Raw genomic sequence first — 19398 nt, 5'->3', positions numbered from 1 at the left:
GAAATAGCAAGATAAATAGAATTAGAAGTGGAGCTTGAAGATTTGGCTGAATTGCTATAATCTCATGATAAAACTGTGACAGAAGAGGAGTTGCTTCTTATGGATGAAAGTGGTTTCTTGAGATAGTATCTACTCCTGTTGAAGATGCTGTGAACATTGTCAAAATGGCAAGTAAGGACTCAGAATATTACATAAATTCAGTGGATAAAGCAGTAGCAAGATTTGAGAGATCAATTCCAATTTTGAAAGAAGTTCTACTGTGGGTAAAGTGCTATAAAACAGCACTGCATGCTACAGATGAGTCAACTGATTTCACAAACCTCAGTGTCATCTTTTTAGAATTGCCACAGCCACCCCAGCCTTTGACAACCACTACCCTAAATCAGTCCTCAGATATCAGTGTTTAGGCAAGACCCTCTCCCAGCAAAAAGATTATGACTGGCTGAAGGCTCGGACAATTATTAGCATTTTTAGTAACAAAGTATTTTTTAATTAAGGTGTGTACATTTTCTTAGACATAATGCTATTGTACACTTAATAGACTACAGTATAGTGTAAACATCACTTTTATAAGCACTGCAATATCAAAAAATTTGTGTGACTCTCTTTATTGCAATACTGGCTTTATTGCAATGGTCTGGAATAAACCCACAAAAACTCCAAGGTATGCTCATAGCTTGCCAGAAACTCAATAGTTAATGAACAAATGTTAATAGAGAGTCTCAGTGGTACATTTTTGACTTCCAAAGTAAAAGCATAGTATGTGTAATATACCATAATTTCTCTCTAATGTAAAATTCAATAAATGGAAGAAAATGTAACTTCAAATTGTATTCAAAATTCTAGATCATATAGTTTCTACTTGAGAGAAGTACCTAGGAATAAAAAGCCATTGGAAGAGTTAATATTATAAAATAAAGCATCAATTTTTGATAAGTTACATAAAAATTACAGCAAGCAGCCTTTGCTCTTAGTTGTACATAAATTATGCTTCATTTTGCAGCCATGTTGAGAATTTGGTTGACTAAAAATATCCTACATTAAAATTAGCAGTCTAGAAACTATCTTTCCAATGGCCACCCAAGAAACTGAAAACTCCAAAATATTTTTTCTCCCTCATATTTTCCTCTTCATCTCACAATGAAACACTTCTTTAGAGACAAATCAGTCACCCATTATCAGTCATCAAAAAACATATCTGGACAAGCACAGTAGATTAGAACATTTTGTGCACTGAAATAAATTAGTATTTAACACGAAAGGAAAGGGATGCTCAGATTGGCTAGCAATGTTTGTAAAAAGCCATCCTTTGTTAGAAAAGAAGGAAGATGATAGAAATGAAAGAGGAAGCCTGTAATCCCAGCACTTTGGGAGGCCGAGGCAGGCAGATCATGATGTCAGGAGATCGAGACCATCCTGGCTAACATGGTGAAACCCTGTCTCTACTAAAAAATAATTTTAAAAAAAACTTGCTGGGCATGGTGGTGGGTGCCTGTAGTCCCAGCTACTCAGAAGGCTGAGGCAGGAGAATGGCATGAACCCGGGAGGCAGAGCTTGTAGTGAGCCGAGATTGCTCCACTGCACTCCAGCCTGGGCGACAGAGCGAGACTCCGTCTCAAAAAAAAAAAAAAAGAAAAAAAAGAAAGAGGAAGAGGAGAAAAGCAGTGAACAGAATAAGATAAAGAAGTAATGGTGGTGATGCCTCTGGCATTATGGTGATCCTTGAGGTATTTAAAAATTATTCTATAGGCTTAATCTGAACAAGTGTTTGTGTGTGTGTGTGCGCGCATGTGGCGCGCGCACGCACACGTCTTTATATGTATGTTTTGTTGAAGCACAAGCATTAACTCCATCTAGATTGATCAAAATTTCTGTTTCTGGAATGTGCTCTGAGAAGCAACAGGGACACTGCTAGAAATGCAGATTTCTGGGTCCCATATCAGATCTACTAAGCCAGAATCTGTAGGGATGGGCGTCAGGATTCTGCCTTTTTAACAATCTCAGGTAATTCTTATGAACTGTAAATATTGAGAACAGCCAGTACCTTATAATATATCAGTTATACAGCATATATATTATCATGATCATAATTACCAATATGGAAGAAGTAGTGTGGGCATCTGCTAATAAATAGACAACCTTCCTCTGGGATTTTCAGGATATGAAATATTATTAGAAAATACCATTTCTAAAATATTTTCTTTGTTTACTTTTAAAAACCCAAAACATTTCTGTGTTTTGAGGGGTCCTATAAGTTTGAGGCATTGTTCTAGGCACTGAAGATTCAAAATAAATATTGAAAAGACATATTCTCCACTCTTACAATCTAGTAAAGAAAGGGAGACATGGACAGAAGTATGGCTAATGAAGTGTCATAGAGGCTATGTCAGAAGTTTACACAAGGTACACTAGGAACACATGAGGGAGGTTTCAATCTGCCCAGGAGAAGTCAGGCCAGGAGAAGCTTCCTGGAAAATGCGGCATAGAGGAACCTTGAAAAATGAGCAGTTTTCCAGATATACAGTGAAGACACAGGCAAAGATTTCTCCCTGGTTAAAGCATCAAATGATATAGTTTGGATCTGTGTTGCCACCCAAATCTCATGTCAAATCATAATACCCAATGTTGGAGATATGACCTGGTGGGAGATGATTGGATCCTAGGGGTATATTTCTCATGAATGGTTTAGCATCAACCCTTTGGTGCTGTTCTCAAGATAGTAAGCTCTTCTGAGATCTGGTTGTTTAAGTGTGTAGCACCTCCCCACCACTCTCTCTTGCTCCTGCTCCTGCCATGTGAGATGCCTGCTCCCTCTTTACCTTCCACCATGACTGGAAGCTACCTGAGGTCTCCTCAGAAGCAATGCCTGCATTATGCTTCCCGTACAGGCTGCAGAACTGTGGGCCAATTAAACCCCTTTTCTTTATAAATTACACAGTCTCAGGTATTTTGTTATAGTAATGCAGGAATGGACAAACACAACACCTTAAAAAAAAAAAAAAAAGTTACTTTTGCCCAGAATTCTAAAACCTATTATTAAACATTGGGAAAAAAAAAAAAACTATGATCTGATGTAAATGGAAAAATTCTCTATTACTACCCATTATCAACAGTGCTTACCCCACCTCAAACGCAAGGAAGTTTATGATAAATAAAGTATATAAGCATATGCAAACTGAGCAGAAGGTCTATGGCAAACATGAAGCAGAAGTAATTCATCAGAATTCAAATATTGGTGTCAAGTCAAAGGACACTGCAAGCAATTGTGAAGGAAAATATTCTCTGGATGAAACAAAATCCTGAAGAAAAGGCTGATACATTTTAATTCCCTAACAAATCAAATAATAGGCAATCACTAACTGAGAAATACCACTGTTTTTGGACACTCAAAAAAGGACCCGTATTGTCAATATACCTTGGCATGACTCTTCCCTGAACACTGAAGGCACTAAAAAGAGACAGAAAGTAAAGAAGAAACAAAGAAGAAATTACACTTGCTATATATCAGTAAATCTTTGTGACTTCTCAATATATAATGTTATCAGAGTATCAGAAAATAGAGGGATTTTTATTGCAGGGATAAGCTTTTCACATGCTGAGCAATGATTCTCTGAGCACATTTCAGTATGACTAACATAATCATTTAGGTCAGTAGCAATGGCAATTTTTCCTCTTTACAACTAATCACTATACCATTGTAAAAATAAATAAGACAAAAAAAATTCTCAGTCTGGTGATGTGAGGCATGAGAAGATACAGGGAATAGCATTTTACAGAAACTATCAGTTTAAAATATCTCCAAAATCTGAGTTTTACTGTACATCTTTTCCTTAGTGATTTAGTCATATTGTAAATGACTATTTCTTATACCCCCATAACAGATATGGTTGTATACAAACAGGAAACCATACGTGTTTATAAAAATAAGCAAGGTAGTATTCTAAGCTGTAGCTAGGGATGAAATCCTAAGTCTAGGACATCTGTGAATTTTTATGGCTTTTAAAAAGATATGTGTCTTAGCCAAAATCAAGAAAGAAGCTGTGAAATCAAAGAAGCTGTGAAAAAGATGAAGAGGAAAAAATATGACTCTATGTTTAATTTTCTTTTCTTAACTACTCAAAGAGAGTTTTCATAACATACCTAACAGCAAGATGAAGTCAATAATAAATTTACTACTAGATCTTATTAAAAGATGATTTGGAGAGTATGGGCCTACCAATTTTTCAAAATTTCTTATCAAGTGAATGATCTACACATGCTGTTTCAAATCTAGACTTATTTTCTTTAACATTTTTGAAATTACAGTCCTTTCATATCTAGTATCTTTCTTTTACGTCATTAAATCCTAAAATAATTATGAAATCTGATTAAATCACTGCCTTTCTTTGAACCATTGCTCTGAGAATAAGACACATACTTCAACACTTTAAGGAAACTTTCTTTTTCTGCTCTTCAGCCACATATCTTGCTACTGTACAATTTATACTATACCATATTTCTTTATTTGTTTTTGTTATTTGAACCAGTCATGCTGTTCTTTGCTTCCAGGTCTTTACTTGTCCTCTGCAGAGGACAAGAAGATGTTGGCTCTCCTTGGATCAAAGCACCCATTCGCAGTTTTGAACTACCTTTTTATCTATTTCACACACTTAGTTTAGAAGACTCTTGAAGGCAAGAAAAAGTCTCACTTAATCATTACTATATCTCCAGCCCCAATGCAATGTCTACCACATGGTAGATCTGTGTTTCTGTTTTCTTTCTCTCTCTCTCTCCCCACCTCCTCTCACCAACAATATAAATGAAGGAAAGAAGGAAATATTATTCACATCACTTCTTTCCATTTCTAGCTAGCAGAAGAGACTACTTTGTAGATTATTCATAAGAAACAGGGCTCTTTTCATGTCTAGAAACTCTTCTCACTGAAGATCAAGCAGCTCTGAGAGGGTCATAAATAGGTCAGTGAGAAACAGGCACCTGCCTAAGTAGCCTAATTACCTAAATTGAACCTGGAAAACAATCAGATGAGACCGATACAGCAAACTTAACTTCCATGTCTATTTTCACGACTTCAGAAAATGAAGCACTCAAAGTAAGAGGAACTGAGTAAATTTTCCAAAATTACGTATCTACTAAGTGCCAGAATGTAGATTTAAATCTTTATCCATTGAAAAGCTGTAATACTAAAAATAACAATGAAAGCAGGGGAGTTTTGGTTTGAATTTTATAAAACAACTTGGGATCCACTTAAATAAACTGAAATGTTTTTACAATTCCAAAAATAACTGAAATATTTTTATATAAAATAGTAAAATTTAGTCTACAGGGAAATACCAAATTTTATGTTTTATGATCTCTTTAGCACACAGCTATGCTTCATTTATATTATTTTTTCAGTAATAATTTGATTTGGAAATATAAAATCCAAAGGTATTTGAAAGACTGATAATAGTACTAGGGAGAATATGCAAAAGCAGACATTCTTATTCATATTTCTAGGATTATATATAAATCACTATAGTCTTTAAAGGGCAACTTGGAAATACCAATAATCTGTAAATATAAATAATATATATAATATATATAATATATAATATATGCATTATATAATATAATATATAATAATCTGTAAAAATATATATATACACACACACACACACACACACACACACCTCTTGACTAGCAAGAAATATCTTAGAAAAATATTCCCAGGAATATACAAAACTACACGCAGAATAATGTTTTTGTAGCACTCTTTTAAAACACATTGGAAACATTACCCAAAGTTCCAACAATGAGACAAATAAATTGTGTTTTATGCAAAGGGATACTATGCAAGTACTGAAAAGAATGTGTTGGCACTGTAACATGTGGAAAGAAAAAGTTGTCCAAAATAAAAGAAAGTGGCAGAACACCATATATAGTATAATTCAATTTTGGGCCGGGCACAGTGACTCACACCTGTATTTCCAGCAGTGTGGGAGGCCAAGGCGGGTGGATCACCTGAGGTCAAGAGTTGGTGACCAGCCTGGCCAACACGGTGAAAACACGCCTCTATTAAAAATACAAAGAATTAGCTGAGTGTGGTGGCAGGCTCTTGTTATCCCAGCTACTCAGGAGGCTGAAGCAGGATAATCACTTGAACCTGCGAGGTGGAGGCTGTGGTGAGCCGAGATCGCACCATTGCACTCCAGCCTGGGCAACAAGAGTGAAACTCCATCTCAAAGAGAAAAAAGAAAAACAATGTCTAACAAATTTGAAAACATGCATAGGAGAACTATCAGTAATAACACAAAACAGGAAACAACCCAGGTATTCAACAACAGAATAAATATGTATATTTTGGGGGCATTCATTCAATGGAATTCTATAGTACAATGAAAATAAATTATTGCTACATGCAAGAATATTGACACAGCTCACAAAAAATTTTGAACAAAAGGAATCTGGGCCAGGCATGATGGCTCATGCCTGTAATCCCAGTACTTTGGGAGGCTGAGCAGGGAGGATCATTTGAGGCCAGGAGTCTGAGAACAGACTGGGCAACAAAGCAAGACCCTGTCTCTGGGGGAAAAAAAAAAAATCTGATACAAAAATGCGTACTTCATGATTCCACTTATATAAATTTTGAAAACAGACAGAACTATTCTACAGTCTTATTAGTCAGAAGCTACCTTTGGATAAGAGTAAGGTGATAGTGATTAAGTGGGGCTGGAAGAGGGGTACCTGGGTGCTGACAAAATTCTTTCTTCTGAGTTGAGTGTTGATTTCATAGGTATGAATACTTTGTCATAGCTCATTGAGCCAAATGTTTTCTGTATTTCTGCTATTCTTTAATTAAAAAGGGAAGAGGAAAGAATGTAATAATACAGTGTTTTACTGAAAATTGATGTCTTAGGTTCATTACCACTCAACTTGTGCATAAACCAAAATTTGAAAATAACATTTTTCGAGAAAGCAGGTTAATTTTCAAATAATCTGAAAGTTGTTATGCTCTCCAAAATAATATAAATAGACCAAAAGAAAAATAAAGTCAATCCATTAGGCATTTACAAATATTTCAAATTAAATTACACTGCATTTAATGTATAAAAATAATTTACAAAGGAAAGTTTTATCTGATATAAAATTCTGTCACAGTAAACAGCTTGAGTTTCAAGCTAGAATATCATAAATATTGTTCATAATATTCATCTCATCTGTTACAGTTAGCAAATCTGTACTTTTAGTAACCATGACAATTAAATACTATCAGATTAGAAGCCTTAGGAGAGAATTACTGTTTATCATTTGAGATGGTAGAAAGCAAAATTAGGGCAGAAATGCATAAAATCTTCTGGTGCTGCGTCAAAATTCTAATGATTGGCCCATTAGAGGCATATTTAAATTGGACCATTGTAATGGTCCAATTCATGCTTGGGAATCTGCACCATGTAAATTACTGTCGTGAAAGATATTAATAAGATATTCATAAATAAAACATATGCAAATTTAGAATTATTTAATTCCTTGTATTAATACTAAATTTATTTAAGGGTCCAGGGATAGATTCGGGTCACTTAGAATAGCAGAGTTTTAAACTGTGACTCACAAAATACTAAAACCAGCTCTCATGAGCCCTGGGTTGGTGCTGAATAACACAGTAATTTAAAAACTCGGGCTTCAGAGTCAGACAATCTGGGTGTGAATTCTAGCCTCTGCATGCATTAACTTTTTAATAACTAACTTTCCTGATATGCAAAATTGGAATAATACACTTTAAAAAACCTTTTCACTGGTTTTGAAAAGTGTTAAGATGGTCATGTGCAACACATTTTTTAAAATGCCCAACACAGAGTGAGTGCTCAATAAGTGATTGTTAATAACTGAGGTACAATTATAGAGAAGACATTTGCACAAGTCAAATTTGAAAAATCAATCTTATATCTCGGTGTTTATAATTTTCAAACTAGGATAGATCACCATTCTAACTACCCATCTATTTTTCATAAATTTCTTTTTCAACGCTTGCACTATTTCCTAAAAAACGCATTTGACCCCTCTGGTTCTCCAGGATTACACTGAATATATGCTAAGCCAAAAACTGAAGACTAAAGTTGAACATTGTCTACTAAATTAAGAAAATCCAGAATTTTATTTTATTTTTTTATTTTTTTTTTTTTTTTTTGAGACGGAGTCTCACCGTCGCCTAGGCTGGAGTGCAATGGTGCGATCTCAGCTCCCTGCAACCTCCACCTCCCAGGTTCAAAAGATTCTCCTGCCTCAGCCTCCTGAGTAGCTGGGATTACAGGCATGCGCCACCACGTGCAGCTAATTTTTGTATTTTTAGTAGAGATGGGATTTCACCATGTTGGCCAGGCTGGTCTCAAACTCCTGACCTCGTGATCTGCCCACCTCGTCCTCCCAAAGTGCTGGGATTACAGGCATGAGCCACCATGCCTGGCTGAAAAAAAAATTTTAATAACTCAAGTTAAAAAAAAAAAAAGTAAGGGAAAGAGCATTATACTTGTCACCTAACATAAAAATGAGCAAGTAACTATAAGACTTAAAGATATGTCTAAAGCAATGTTCTGTCAGTTGGTTTCTTCTCAGATTACTAAAAATCAAAGCAAAAACCCTATATAGGTATAATGTAATACATTTTTACTACATTGCTCAGGACTTTAAGGGGATTATTATTATCAAGATTGTTGTCCTTAACCTAGACAAAATGATGCCAGTCATCTCTCAGTGAAATGTTCTGGGCCAAGCATAACACATAGGACACTCAACTATGAGCCAGATCATCTTACTTTTCCAGATTTACCACTAACGTGTAACCTTCGGCAAATTACTTACTTCTCTGAGCTTATTTTTTTAATCTATAAATGTGGATAACCATGACGTTGAATCTAATTTTCAAGACTGTTATGAAGGATCAAATAAGGCTACGCATGTGACCATACTTTGTAATCTGCCAAAGATGACACCAATGGAAGACCTTCTATTAAATAAAGAAAGGTGAAATTAACTTTGCCGTTATTTAATTCCTACACAGCTAAATTTATACATCTACATTATCCATGTAACTATACATTCCTCTTTCCTTTTAAAATGCAGAATTATTTAAAAGATATTTATTGACTGATTTAGCAATTTGGAATTATTAGCTGTCTTAGGCATGCTTTTCATTACAAAATTCCTCATTAAAAAATAAAATCTCTCTTGCTTATCCTGTATAAATCAACAAAACCAGGAAGTTAATTTTTGAAATATTGTGAAGATTGATACAATTTTTAGTTTTTATTGATTGGTTTCCAGGGTAAAGATATGAATCTTTCATTTGTTGAAATCCTAAAAACTAATTTAATCTTAACCTTCTTTTATTCATTTCTTCAGAAAATGTTTATTAAGTTTCAACTATATGTCAGGTCCTCTATCAGACACAAAGAAAAATAACGTATGGCCTCTATCCTCCAGGACTTACAGTGGGGACAAGAGACAAGTAAACAATCAGTACAATGTAGTATGGTAAGTGACATGGCAAGGATATCCACAGGTCACTATAGGAGTCAAAATTTAAGACTGAGAATTCAGGGAAGTCCTCCAAGAAATGGTAGCACCTGATCCAAGGCATGAAAAGGTTAGGTCAGTTAAAAAGCAGACAAGAAAACAGGTTATTTATGGGAGAGAATAGAACATAGGGAACATGGGAGGGTGTTGGGAGAAAAGAGAAAACAAGATGCATTAGGAGAAGGCAAACAGTTCAGTTGATTGACATTGTGGGAGACTGGAGATGGGAGAAATTTGATTAATGAGAAAATGAATCTAGAGAAGTTACCAGGCACCACTTAATAAAGGACTTTAGGTGCAATGCAAAAGACTTCAGACATCTTATTAATACAACTAAAGGGGAACTTAAAAAATTTTCAGCAGAGGAAGCATATGATGAGATTGACTTTAGAAAGACAACTGTGGTTATGACATATAGAATGTACTCAGGAGAAGGCGACTATGAGAGAGGAGAATGAAATACGGACTTCAAACTCTGAATATCTGTTTTTTACACAGAAAACAAAGTTGTAAAAAAATTTAAGTGGCTGGCCTCATGGCCGGGCGCGGTGGTTAACGCCTGTAATCCCAGCACTTTCGGAGGCTGAGGCGGGAGGATCATGAGGTTAGGGGATCGAGACCATCCTGGCTAACACGCTGAAACCCCATCTCTACTTAAAAAAAAAACAAACAAACAAAAACTTAGCCAGCCATCTGGCGGGCACCTGTAGTCCCAGCTATTCAGGAGGCTGAGGCAGGAGAATGGCGTGAACCTGGGATGCAGAGCTTGCAGTGAACTGAGATCATGCTACTGCACTCCAGCCTGGGCAACACAGCGAGACTCCGCCTCAGAAAAAAAAAAAAAAAAAAAATTAAGTGGCCAGCCTCAAAGCACACTGCTAGTAACTGACTGAGCTAGGTTTCGTGCAAAGCTCTGCATAACTCTTAACACCTATGCACTGAAGAACCGGGCAATCTGCCTCTCATAACAGAAACTAATGCAACCAGCACTAAGCATTTAGAGTGGTAACAAAACAGGGAAGGAAAAGCAATGACATGCTCAGGTCTACACCATCAAAATCAAGTACAGGGGTGAACAATTATCTAGTGAATTAAGGACCATCTGGATAATCCTGGCAGAAGCAGATTTAGTGCCTGAGTCATTCAGATAATTGTGCAAACAAAGTGCCCTGCTCTGGCTGAGTAACCTGGCCATTAATATCTTCCATAGTGCATTCTGCCCTGTGGCTCTTTTGAAATGGACAATAGTAGCTCAGAAAGAATTAAGGTACTATTCACTTCATGGGGAGCTGCCTAAAGAATAATGGAATCTTAATAGACTGAGTGAATTTTATGTGTCCCCAGGAGCCATTTCGCACTGGGATATACATATGATATACATAAGCCAGATTCTGCTTCAAAGGAGGAAAGAAGTTCAGCAATAGCACCGTCATATGTTGTTTTTATATTCAATTCTCCGTTAAGTGGCAGAAAGTTTTCTGAACCTGAAAGCTACAAAGAGACACTACTGCAAATAGATTTATAAACTACAGTAAGGCTATACATTTCTCTGTGTTAGAAAGCATTTTTTAAAATGCAAAGAACAAGGTGAGGAAAATTTTTGCAGCATACCATAGATTTCCTATTACATGAGAAAATATGAACACTCCAATAGTCAAATGAAATTCACAAATTAAGAAATACAAAGAACCAATAAATATAATAACATTTTTGAACTTACCCAAAATCATATGAACAATAACTCAGGAGAAAACTAGATGCATAATTTATACTGTCAAAATGATCCCAATTTTAAAAAATAGTACCAAGTGTTAATGGGAGTATGGCCAAACTGGTACAACCACTGGTAGAGTATAAATCTGTGCTTACATTTTGGGGGAAGCAATTTGCCAGTAAGTGTTACGAAGCTAAAAATATTCACACTTTTGCCTGGGTAACTTCTAAGAAGCTGTCATAAAGAAATGGTCAGAAATGCAAATATTAATATATATAAAGGTTCATTTTCATGACTATGCAAAACTGAAAACAATCTAAAGATCTATTATAGAATATTGACAGCCAAAAAAAAAAAAAAGAAAAATATGGCTAGTAAGAATATTAAATGAAATGAATAAATGTTTATGGTATATTAAGTTTAAAAAGCTAACAAAAGTGAATGTTCACTATAAACTCAAATCTATAATTGAAAAATACTTATTTATATTAATAGAAATAAGACTGGAAGATTGAAATAGGATCTCTTTGTTTTGTGGAATTTGGTGGATTTTTCTTTATTCCCAGTATTTCTTTAATGATTCTAGATGTCCTTATAATAATAAAGTACTATTTTCAATGTGATATTAAATAGACTTTTGAATATAACTTTACACAGTAGGTTATTCATATTATTGAAGTGAAATAATGCCCCATCCTCCTGCTGCTACATTTCCAAGGTCACACAACTAATCAGTCCTATTGTCAGGAGTTGAACCTGAGTCTCCTGCTCCAAAGTCAGTGCTCTTTAAGATTTGAACTAAAGTACAGTGAAAGTTTCAAAGGAAAATAGAAGCATTAATGAAAATTGAAAGCACATTATACCAATAATACACGGCATCTTAGATTAAAGCAGATAGACTTATATATTGGAAGATTTGATAATATGCCTACTGCACTCATCCAGGCATGGAATGCCAGATGAAACTAGTGCTGGAATAAGCAGAGAAAGATACAAATTAGAGTTGAAAATAAAAATGAATTAATTACTGACTATATGGTGAACACTTGGCCTAGAGGAAAGAAAGTCATAAAAAGTAACTAACTGGCTGGACGCGGTGGCTCACGCCTGTAATCCCAGCACTTTGGGAGGCCAAGGCAGGCGGATCATGAGGTCAAGAGATCGAGACCATCCTGGTGAACACAGGGAAACCCCGTCTCTACTAAAAATACAAAAAAATTAGCTGGGCGTGGTGGCGGGCACCTGTAGTCCCAGCTTCTTGGGAGGCTGAGGCAGGAGAATGGCATGAACCAGGGAGGCGAGGGAGCTTGCAGTGAGCCGAGATCGCGCCACCGCACTCCAGCCTGGGTGACAGAGAGAGACTCCATCTCAAAAAAAAAAAAAAAAAGCCTGTAAAGTTGTAGTCTCCATTGATAAAAGCCAGTTTATGAATGATGCCTATCCATGGGGAAAAACGAAAACCAGTTTTCATCTTGTACATTACAATTGCTATAAACAGCACTTCTATTATTAATAGCTATGCTTTATGAGTAACTACCATGGGCCAAACCCTATTTTGAATGTTTAACATGCATTATCTCACTTAATATTTTAAAAATCACAAAATCCTCTCATGTAAATGCTATGATAATCCCCGATTGACTTGCTGATATTCGCTTAACTGCATCGTGATACCTAAATATTAACACCTGCAGGCTTCCTCCCAAAGCCTGTCTTAGCCAGTAGGATAAGTGTAAAGGAAATGGCTAATGGGAGGAAGATTAGGAATGGAAATGCAGAAGGAGAACTTTATTTTCAGTAAGATAAATTGTCATCAATTTGGGGTATTTGCTTGAAAGCTAGAAGTAGAAAGAGAAGATAAGAGAGAGACAAAGAAAGGAAAGTTAGAAAAATTAAGAAAAAAGTATGGTATCAGAGCATTGTAGTGTCAAGGAGCAAAATTTCAAGAACAAGATGGACAATATGGAAAATAGAAGGTCAGAAGAGAACGATGAATAATACACCAATAAAAAAGAAAACAAACATTGGAATTGAGGAGGAGGAGCTTACTGGTGAGTTAGAATAGGTTGTGAGATATGATAGAAACCATGGCCAATTTGCATGTAGAAATAGATGGAAATTGAAGGATTGGTTGATGTTTTTGAAATAAGGCAATTATAGAGCATATTTTGTATACCAAAATATAAATTGTCTATTTCAGCTCTTTCTAGTTGGTCTCAAGGGACACAAGATACAAGAGAATACATAGAACCAGTACATAGTCAAAACCCCTACTGGAAAACTGAATCATTCTATGGAAGGATATAGAAACACTTTATGTCATCCATTACTCCTCATGGAGAGGATAGTTTCCTCCCAATACACAGCCTTCTACCAAAAAATTATCCCCAAATCATTGCAGCACCCATCTAGCTTCTTAGGATGATGCTTCCTGAACAAGAATCTTTAAGGCTATATAATAGGACTGTGTTCAATGTGGTGGGGTATACAAAAAGATTATAAGCATAGTCTTTTTCTGCAAAGTACTTCCTAATTAGAAAACAAATCAGACATACAAATGAGGATTAAGCAACAAAATAAGACTAAGCATGATTAAGTTTCCAAGTGAAAATAGTCTACTAGAGATTCTGAAGAGGAGTGATCGTTTTGTTAGAACACTGAATTTTAAAATGCATTTAGTTGATACATACCACTGTATCAACCAATGTACAATAAAATAATTATGTATTGTTATAATTACCAGTAGTAGCTCTATTTATTAATGACCCACTATGTGCCCATCCCCATGATAGAAACATGCATACTTTTTTATGACCCTCATAGCAACCTGAAAATTCAATGCTATAAAATTCCTTTTGAAGACAAGGAAACAGATTCTCAGAGTTTAATTAACTTGCTCCAAATCAGATCATTAGGAAGTTGCAGAGCAAAATTAAAAGCCAGCTCACACTGCCTGTGATGATAACTTGGTAGATTAAATCATTTATCTTCAAAATGACTTGGCAAGTTAGAATTTTGTTCTTAAAACACAGAATTAATTTTTGTAGGGATACATGTCAGGCTAGAACTGAATAAACTTGGTTTATATTGTTTCTGGTATCAACATTGACCACATTTTGTTACCAGGACCAAAAATCCTGGGAAGCTAAAAAGTATTCTATTTGAGGGGAAACTGCTATGCAGTATAATTACACAGCAGGTTGTTGGAATATTCAAGTTTTCAGAAGACTTTAGACCAATCACTTGTGTCCTCTGAATCTTAGTTTCTTCATCCGTGAAAATGGAAAGGTTGTCATCAGGAATAAATAATTTCGGGGAATGGCAAAGATAAATGCACATACATCAATCTATAAAAGAAAGTCCACGTAGTACAAATAGATGTGATATGAAAAAGCAGTACAAATTTAAATATCAGGTCCACAAGTAAAATCTGTACAAAGAAATACATCAAATCTACACCCGCAAGGGTTCTAACACTTCCTTAGTCCTGGAAAGTGGGTGGATCCATTCCCAGTTCCCCAAATGCTGTTAGATATAAGTTATCACTCAAATAAATTTACTACCAAATAACCAAACCGCTATGCCGAGTCTAATAAAATATCCCAGATACGGCATGTATTAATTTGATTTGTGTTACACTTCGGGCTGGTAAGGTTCATATGTACACTTAGAAAACTGAAAAAATGCAGCGAAATGGATGAAGATCATATGGGCACTCTAAGAATGTTTTCAAAATACTGAAATACTGAAAACACGAAATATGACGTATTGAAAACATGAAATATGAAATATTGATCTTTACATGAGTTACAAAAACATTATTTCACGCAGGCTTTCAGCAGTCTGAATGCTTCTCCGGCTTTTCCCCCAATGGAGAATTGGATTCCCTTTTGCCCCTCCCACTCAGTGCTTCCAGATTGCTTGAGAAGGCCAAGGCAGCCGGCTCAGCAGCAGGGAAGCCGGGCTGGGTATGCAGGAGCTATATATAGCTCCACCTTGGAGATGTGCACACATAAGCACACGTACGAATACCCATGCCCGGTCTGGCATGAAAATAAATAAATAAATAAGGAAAGGTCACAGCTATCCCCTCTTCCTCCTTCCCATCATCCCAATTTTTCAGGAATTTTCATTGCAGGGTGTCATCAGTCTTAGAGGGTGATGCCGCGTCGGATTTCTCTGCAATTCTTCTGCCTACTGCTCCCAGCAATCTGACTCCTGCAGGAACCGGCACTAGGCCAACACCTACTACCCAGATGCGGTCACCTAGGGAGGCAGCCTCGCAGCCGCTCGGAGCTCATCCGGGCACAATCACTTGACTCCCTGGGAATCCCTGAAGCCAAACCCACCTTTCAGAAACTAGGTGTGAAGGTGGTTCCCATAGACAGCGCCAGGCTAGGAGGGAAGGGGCAGTGGCTCCGCGGTCTCTCCCTCCCGCCAGCGGCAGATCCTGGAGAAGGGCCGGTGCCTTCTCAACGGAGATGTGATTAATCGGAACGTGCCCTTCGAGTTCCAGGGATTGTTCCCCACCCCCATCTCCTGAAGGGAGCTAGATCTTAACAGAGGGGCCAGGGGACAAACAAGTCCCTTCTTCCCCTCTCCGCAACCGCTCCCAGGTTTTCGTGGATGCGCTAGCCAGGCGCCCAGGTGGGATGGGGAAGATCAGCAGGTGCGGGCCGGCGTCGGGAGCGAAAGATCTGCGCGCCCCGGGCTGCCGACCTCTCTGCTTCCCCACCCCTCCCCTGCCGAGGCGATATGGCATCCCTGGGGCGAGTTCCCGGCGCTGGCGGCGGTGGCAGCCTCCGAGAGGAAAGTTAACCAGACACAGACCCCAGGCTCGGAGCCCTCTCCTAGGGCACTGCCGTCCTGCCCTGTCCGGCACCCCAGGTCTCCGGCATCCCGCACCCCTGCTTCCCCGCACCCCAGCTACCTCCGCCCCAGTCCTTCCAGCGCCGTACTTCACGGCGAGAGCTGCAGCGTCCACAGGAGATGTGGGGGTGACGAGGGCGGGGCGGGGCTGGGGGAAGGGAAGCAACAGCATGGAAATGCGCATTCTTTATTTTATCTGCAAAGAAGGAAAAGTCCGGCTTCCTACCTGTTCCCTGCTCCTGCTCGCCTCGGTGCGGCACAGCTGGACCATACCCTACAGGTTTCCCACTTCCGCGGCAAACACCTGGGAGCGCATCTCCCCACCCGCGCCCCTCCTCGCCTCGGCGGAGCCCACCCTGGCTACTTGACAGCAGAAGCCCGGCCTTTTAGGGCGGTTATTGGGGCAGCGGGGAAAGTGGGGCGGGGACCGCATGGAAACCCGTGTCTCTGATTGGACAACAGGGATATCACTCTCACCCCCAGGACCAGCGCAGGCTGCAGACTTGGGTAGCTGCTAAACCCAACTGCAAAGGTTCTCTGCAGTGCCTGAAACCCAAACCTGCTGCTACCGAATCAAGGATCCTTCGCTGGAGAGAAACTGGTTTGATGACTTGTCATTTGAGGCCCCAAGAGGGAGGGATGGGCCAGACATAACTAGACACCCAGCACTTTCCTGAGCTTCCCTGAAGGGACCATCTGCTCCGGGAGATTTGTCAGGCGAAAATATCAGGGCAGCGCCTCATAGAGAAGAATGAGCTTCGATTGGGAAATAATAAGATACTTATGTGGGACAAAATACACACACACACATGCACACAGGAAAATAAAACGATGTGAGGATTCTTTTTTAAGTTTCCATTTTTGCCCAGATGTAACATGGCAGTTTTTCTTGAGAAAAGACTGAATTGCTTAGCCTGTAATGCAGAAGACCCCCAAATATCCCCTGGTAAAAACAGTGTTTTAAATAGGGAAGCACTGCATGCATAATAACCTCTCAAGAAAGTGTAAAAGAAATTAAGGTCAAACTACATGAGAGATTTGCTTTGGGGCAGTTCAGTTGGTGGCAAAAGTCTTTAAATAATCACCATCAGACTGATTGATAACCAATCTGTTGCTTTTCTACTGATATTGGTTCATCATTTCTTTGGTACTCAAACACTGAGAGGATGTGTATGCCCCCCAAACCTAGGTGATCACAAGCCTGTCTTTTATGTGAAGGGGACAGGGTAGAATAACTTTGTGTTCAAATGCCATCTCCGCCATTTATTCAGGTGGAATCTGGAAATTACGGAATTCAAAAGACTCCTTAAATGAAGGAATATGCTAGAACTACCACAGGTAAAACTGGGGGTCTAAAGCGTCTTAGTATATAGTACCATGTGAGGAATCAAGTTGCCTTCTGCCTGCAAATAGCCACGTTCTTCTTCTATCTAAATTAAGTAGCCATCTTAAGTGCTGAGCATAAGACACAACTCTCATTCTCAAAGAGCTTATGATAGGCCTGGGACACTGGACAACTGTTAGAAGATGACATTGCTATTAATAAATGTAGACTCTCTACTTAGTGGTTATGGTTGTTATTACTATCATCAGGTAAGGCTTTTCATAGTTTTCTTCATAATACTGAAGGAATCTGATTAACGCATTTGAAGGTGGGGGCCAGGCAAGGTGGCTCACGCCTGTAATCCCAGCACTTTGGGAGGCCAAAGCAGGCGGATAACGAAGTCAGGAGATCGCGACCAGCCTGGCTAACACGGTGAAACCCCGTCTGTACTGAAAAAAAAAAAAAAAAAAAAAAATTAGCCTGGCGTAGTGGTGGGCGCCTGTAGTCCCAGCTACTCGGGAGGCTGAGGCAGGAGAATGGCGTAAACCCGGGAGGCGGAGCTTGCAGTGAGCTGAGATCTGGCCACTGCACTCCAGCCTGGGCGACAGAGCGAGACTCCATCTCAAAAAATATAAAATAAAATAAAGTAATAAAATAAAATAAAGCATTTGAAGGTACAGAGGGACCCTAGATAAAATTTACAGTGAACAAATAGATATGATTTGTATGGTGACAACCATCTTAACACTGAATGGAAATGACTAAATATGCTATGGCAAATTTCAGAAGCCCTGTGTCATTTCTTACACAATACTCCTATTAGTCATGCACCTTTGTCCCAGGTACTCACACCAGTTATTCCATTGAACTGGCCAAATCATTCAGGAATTACTGAGCACTTTTTCAGTGCCATATCCTGTGTTAGGTGCTACAGAACTAAAGCAGAATAGTATATTGAACATGTTAAAGATGATTTCAGTAAGCAATTACAATAGCAATATTTCTTAGGAATGTGTGTTTGCAACACGAACATCTTTTGATTCCTAAGCATAAATTATTTTGAGTCAGAATGAGCTTCAACATACTCTCTTCTAGAGGTAATCGGAGGAGAAGAAAAAGTATCAAAGAAAATACCTAAATATTGAAGATGACACAATAATTGAAATAGGTAATAAAAAGAAAACTAAAGAAACCTCTGCTATCTGCATTCTTTCATTGCTTCACTCATTCATTCCTTCAGCAAATATTACTATTATAAGTATAATGATGAATAAAATAGACAAGATCTCATAGAACACATTCTTTATTATTCAAGCAGACAATGTTACTTTGTGCATTTACTGTGATCTAATTAGCAGCTTTGTGTGTACATGCACACACAACTCTAGAACAGTATTAGGATAATTTCTCTCTGGATCAGGCATCTCACACATTTTCAAGTAAAACAGAGCGTTTTCAGGTTATTGCTTATTATCTCAAAGAGAAAAACCTGTGAATACAAATGAATCTATCGAAGGTATCTGCTACAGAACATTTTAGATTTTCAAATCACTTTCAGATACAATCTCCCTCTGTGTTCTAAAATAAGCAGGAGAGTCATCATTAGTCGCATTTCACAATGAGGAAATTGAGTAACCAAAGAGAAATGTGGTCCTTCAAAAACAAAGGTAATACGGTATTATAGGTGTGTATATAATGTTTGGCATATTGCAGACATCTAATATGTATTTGTTGACAAATATATGGTTTATAAAACATGAAAGTTTGAAGGATCTTAGAAATTATTGAATTCTTTGTAATGCCAGCACTTTGGGAGGCCAAGGCAGGTGGATTACCGGAGGTTGGGAGTTCAGGACCAGCCTGACCAACATGAAGAAACCCTTTCTCTACTAAAAATACAAAATTAGCCGGGCGTAGTGGTGCATGCCTGTGATCCCAGCTA

The 19398-nt window shown here is 38.0% G+C and overlaps 1 protein-coding gene across 3 annotated transcripts in view; it reads right to left on the bottom strand.

Annotated features, from left to right (window-relative positions):
• CNTN1 (contactin 1) overlaps nucleotides 1-16510 on the bottom strand; it is a 389373-nt gene extending 372863 nt beyond the window's left edge. For 2 of the 3 annotated variants that reach the window (XM_017945784.2, XM_017945787.3), the window contains exon 1: nucleotides 16359-16510. The gene's annotated coding sequence lies outside the window, so the exon portion shown is untranslated. Of the gene's footprint in view, nucleotides 1-15612; nucleotides 15972-16358 lie in introns of those variants that run through there. The other variant, XM_017945786.3, reaches the window with a different exon arrangement.
• Nucleotides 16511-19398: the final 2888 nt, after the last annotated feature.

The sequence above is a fragment of the Papio anubis genome, chromosome 9 (assembly GCF_008728515.1).
Source record: "Papio anubis isolate 15944 chromosome 9, Panubis1.0, whole genome shotgun sequence".
In the NCBI taxonomy this organism is placed as follows: Eukaryota; Metazoa; Chordata; class Mammalia; order Primates; family Cercopithecidae; genus Papio; species Papio anubis.
The sequence above is the reverse complement of the archived record's forward strand: the minus strand, read 5'-3'. Positions and strand labels throughout refer to the sequence as shown.